The following is a 5,355-nucleotide window of genomic DNA, read 5'->3' as shown; positions in this document are numbered from 1 at the left end:
CAGGCGCGAGCCGACGGCGACAAAACCGGTGATGGTGCAACCACCATGCACTCTCCACCCCGAAGGCCAAGATCGCCGACTCGCCGGATCCACCTCGACAACGACTCCACCGCATTGTCGGATCCACCTCGACAGCGACTCCACCGCATCGTCGCAATCAACGCCAAGTTCTTCATGATTGACAACAAGAAGACGCTCGTACTCGCATCGAGCGCCAAAGAGAAGCGCGACGTCAATCCGACAAGCGCGCTGGGCCCTCTGTTGACATGCATGCTCCCGGAGAACCAGGCGACTTGCCGTACGCGGTAGGTTGCCCTGCGTTCACTCGTGAGCTGCGGCAGGTCCAGTGGCCCAGCACGAAGAACTTCAAGCCAGATGTGCCGGAGAAGTACGATGGCAAGACGCATCCGTCGGAGTTCCTCAGCATCTACACCATCGCGGTGCTGGCTGCCGGGGGGCGAGACGACAAGATCCTTGCCAACTACTTCCCGCTGGTGCTCAAGCCCAATGTCAGATCCTGGCTCATGCACTTGCCGGACAACTCCATATCCTCTTGGGCTGATCTATGCCATCAGTTTGTCGGCGCCTTCACAGGCGGCCACAAGCCTCATGGCCAGGAGAGTGACCTTCATCTGCTCGCCCAGAAGGAAGGGGAACCCCTATGCAAGTACATTCAGAGATTCAGCAACGTACAGCACAACATCCCAGATGTCCACCCTGCCGCGGTGATCAGCGCGTTTCATCAGAACATGCGGAACCGCAGGATGCGGGAGGAGATGGCGATGTGCAAGATTAGAGACGTCAGTGAGCTATATGCCCTGGCCGACAAGTGCGCACGTGCTGAGGAAGGGAGGAGACTCCCCGGAGAGAATGTAGGAGCAAGAGGATCCGACAATGAGGATGCCGCCCCGGCAAGGAAAAACCGGCGGCGGAATAACAGAAAAAAGAAAGGCAAAGAGGTGCTGGTCGTTGAGCAGTCCGGCACGACGCCCAAAGCTGGCAGCTCCGGCAAGGAGGTTGCCGCGGAGGCAGCAGTTGCCGACAAGCAGGACGGCACCAACAAGCAGTACTGCAAGATCCACCGCACCAAGGGCCATGATCTCCAGAGCTGCAAGAAGGTCGAGCAGCTTGTTGAGCAGCAGAAAGCTGAATACGAGCGGCGCGACAAGGAGAAGGCCCAAGAGGGTGCTGGAGGATCCGGCAAGAAGCGTCCCGACCGGGGAGGACGCCGCGGCAAGGCCAAGCAGCGGCAAGGAGACAGGCCTCCCCGCGGCCGCGACAAGGATGAAGACGACGACGACGAAGACATGGATGATGACGAGACCGACGAGCAGGAGTTCCAGAAGGCCATAGAGGTCCTATGCATTGACGGTGGTGTTTCTCTGCATACTTCGCACCGCCAGCTCAAGCAGTGGGTGCGGGAAGTCAATGCAGCAGAACCACCCGTCGAGTCGCGCAAGCCTCTGAAATGGTCCAGCACGCCTATCATCTTTGATATTGAGGACCACCCTGATCGCATAACTGCGGTCGGGTGCTTGCCGATCTTGGTTTCACCAACTATCCGCAACCTCAAGGTCACCAAGATGTTAGTTGATGGCGGGGCCGGCCTGAACCTGATCTCCTCCGCGGTGCTCTAGAAACTCCAGATCCCTGACAGCGAGCTCGAAGAGACCGGCACATTCCAAGGAATCAACCCGGGAAGGAGCAAGCCGAAGGGAAAGATCACGTTGCCGGTAACATTTGGCAGCGAGCTGAACTTCAGGACTGAGAGGGTCACTTTTGACGTTGCTGATTTTCCATTGCCCTACAATGGGATACTTGGCCGTCCAGCGCTCACCAAGTTCATGGCAGCCTCTCACTATGCCTACAACGTTCTGAAGATGTCAGGCCCGATAAGTGTCATCTCTGTCCCTGGCGACAAGAAAGATGCCCTTATCTGTGCCGACAAGATCTACCGGGAAGCAGCAGCCGCCGCTGATCACAAGTCACTTGCCGCTGAAGCTCCCGGGGGGAAGAAGAAGGCCAAGTCCGGAAAGAGCTCTGAGGCCCACTCCGGCAAGCGCACCTCTTCGCAGTGCTGCGCTACCGTCGAGGACGCACCATCGAGCTCCACCGGCAAGTGTAAGAAGGCAATGGCAGCTCCACCCGAGACCAAGAAGGTGTCCGCCAAGGAGGACGGCACTGGTGGTACCTTCACGATCAGTGCCACGCTCGACCCTAAATAGGAAAGCGCGCTCGTTGCTTTCCTATGGGCGAATGTCGACGTGTTTGCGTGGCAACCGTCTGACATCCCCGGTGTTCCCAGGAAAGTAATTGAGCACCACCTTGCCGTCTGTCCTCATGCGTGGCCCGTCAAGCAAAAAGTCAGGAAGCAGGCAGTGGAGCGCCAAGAGTTCATTGCAGAAGGAATCAAGAAGTTGGAAGCGGCAGGCCTTGTCAGAGGAGTGCTCCATCCCACGTGGTTGGCCAATCCTGTTGTCGTGCGCAAGGCTAACGGGAAATGGAGACTTTGTATTGACTTTACCGATGTCAATAAAGCTTGTCCCAAAGACCCGTTTCCTTTGCCACGCATTGACCAGATTGTTGACTCCACGGCCGGATGTGATCTGCTTTCGTTTCTTGATGCATACTCAGGATACCATCAGATCTTCATGGCAGAAGAAGATGAGGAGAAAACTGCATTCATTACCCCATGTGGCACATACTGTTTCGTATGGATGCCCTTTGGTTTAAAGAATGCTGGTTCGACATTTGCAAGGGTAGTCCATCATGCTTTTGAGCCACAAATGCACAGAAATGTGGAAGCTTACATGGATGATATAGTGGTCAAGAGCAAGGATAGGGCAACCCTGATTCAAGATTTAGATGAAACCTTTGCGAATCTGCGCAAGATCAACCTCAAGCTGAACCCCGAGAAGTGTGTGTTTGGAGCCCCCTCCGGCAAGCTTCTCGTGTTCTTCGTGTCTCAGCGAGGGATTGAAGCCAATCCCGATAAGATCAAGGCCATTGAGCAGATTGAAGCACCAAAGCGCGTCAAGGATGTACGAAGACTTGCCGGTTGCGTGGCTGCTCTCAGCAGGTTTATCTCTAGATCTGCTGAGCGCGCCCTGCCATTCTTCAAAATTTTGAAGAAGGCATGTCCAATGAAATGGACTCCGGAAGCGGAGGCTGTGCTGCAGGACTTGAAGAGATACCTGTCCTCCGCTCCAACACTTGTCACACCTAAGCCACAAGAGAAGTTGCTGCTGTATATAGCGGCAACCAATCAAGTGGTTAGTGCTGCGTTAGTGGCGGAGAGGGAGGCAGATGATGAGCCAGCAACCACGGCAGATGCATCCAGCGACAAGCAGGGGGCTTCACCGACAAGCTCTGGTCCGACAAGCTCTAGTCCGGCAAGCTTCGGTCCCGACAAAGATGGATCTGCGCAGACACATAAGGAGGTGCAGAAGAGAATGGTGTAGTGCCCAGTTTACTTTGTCAGTTCCCTTTTGCAGGGGGCTAGGTCAAGGTACTCCGGTGTGCAGAAGTTGCTTTTCGGCCTTCTCATGGCCTCGAGAAAGCTGCGCCATTACTTCCAAGCATATGAGATCACAGTTGTCACTCGCTTTCCGTTGAAGAGGATACTGCAAAATCCAGAAGCAACAGGCAGGATTGTCGAGTGGGCACTGGAACTGTCAAGCTTTGGCCTCAAGTTTGAAAGCACTTCAACTGTCCAAAGCAGAGCATTGGCAGAGTTCATAGCAGAGTGGACGCCAAAACTAGATGAGGAGATTCCAGAGACGAGCATCCCCGTCAAGGAGGCGAGCAAAGAGTGGCTGATGTATTTTGATGGTGCCTTCTCGCTGCAAGGCGCCGGTGCGGGCGTGCTGCTTGTCGCGCCCACCGGAGAGCACCTCAAGTACGTAGTCCAGATGCACTTTCCCAAGGAGCAAGCAACAAACAATACTGCAGAGTATGAAGGTTTGCTTGCCGGTCTTAGGATCGCAACAGACCTTGGGATCAAGAAGCTCATTGTCAGGGGTGACTCACAACTTGTCGTCCGCCAAGTGAACAAGAATTATCAGAGTCCATTGATGGAAGCTTATGTTGATGAAGTGAGAAAGTTAGAAGAGCATTTTGACGGCCTACAGATGGAACATGTTCCAAGAGCTCAGAATGACATTGCTGACGGCCTGTCAAAGTGCGCCGCACTTAAGTTACCTGTGGAACCAGGGATCTTTGTGCTCAAGCTGACTCAACCATCCGTGACACCATCAACTGGACAGAGCAAGAAGAGAAAGTTGATTTCCGGTGACTACTTTCCGGCAGAGCTTCCCGAAGCCGCCGCCAAGAAGGTCCCCAAAATCAACGCTAAAGATGCTGAGGAGCAGTTTGCTCCGGCAAGTCTCAGTGCTTGTTCCGTCGAAGCAGACGCTCCCGACAAGTTTCGCTCCGGCAAGCTTGCCGGGGGACATCAAGCTCCGGCTGAGCCGCAGGTTCTCGCCGTAGAATAGGATGTCCCCGCAGCAGCAGATGTGCCTTTAGTCCTTGTTGTCGAGCCACAAGCTCCAGCATGGGCACAACAGATTGTCCGTTTCCCCCATACAGGAGAACTTCCCGAAGAGCAAGAAGCAGCGGAAAAAGTAGCCCGGCAGTCAAGTATGTACCAGTTTGTCGACAACATACTGTACAGAAGGAGACTCAACGGTGTGAAATTGAAGTGTATTTGCCGGGAAGACGGACAAAAGCTGTTGGCAGAGATACATGGAGGCATATGTGGTCACCACATTGGCGCAAGAGCACTTGCCGGCAAAGCTTTCCGGCAAGGTTTATTTTGGCCGACAGCCCTCCAGGATGCAACTGCACAAGTAACCAAGTGTGAAGCGTGCCAGTTCCATTCCAAGCAGATACACCAGCCAGCTCAAGCTCTCCAGACGATCCCTTTATCCTGGCCATTTTCGGTCTGGGGGCTCGATATCCTCGGCCCCTTTCCCCGAGCTGTCGGGGGCTCGAGTACTTGTACGTTGCAATCGACAAGTTCACAAAGTGGCCGGAAGTGGAACCGGTGAGGAAGGTGACAGCACAGTCAGTAGTCAAGTTCTTCAGGTCGATTGTTTGCCGTTTCGGGATACCTAACAGGATCATCACCGACAACGGCACGCAATTCATGAGCCGCACCTTCATGCAGTACGTCCAAAACCTTGGCGCCAAGGTCTGTGTCAGGACCCCGACTCAATGCCACATCGACCTAGCATGTAACACCTCATATCACTTTGCGGCCTCACGCACGGTATTCCCACGGGTGTCGCCTTACCTTTCCCCGGGACCGTTTGCGCCTTTTGGCACACGTATATGACAGTGTCGCTAGCATCCATA

Source organism: Triticum dicoccoides, chromosome 4B (assembly GCF_002162155.2).
Source record: "Triticum dicoccoides isolate Atlit2015 ecotype Zavitan chromosome 4B, WEW_v2.0, whole genome shotgun sequence".
Classification (NCBI taxonomy): domain Eukaryota; kingdom Viridiplantae; phylum Streptophyta; class Magnoliopsida; order Poales; family Poaceae; genus Triticum; species Triticum dicoccoides.
This window is presented reverse-complemented; position numbering follows the sequence as displayed.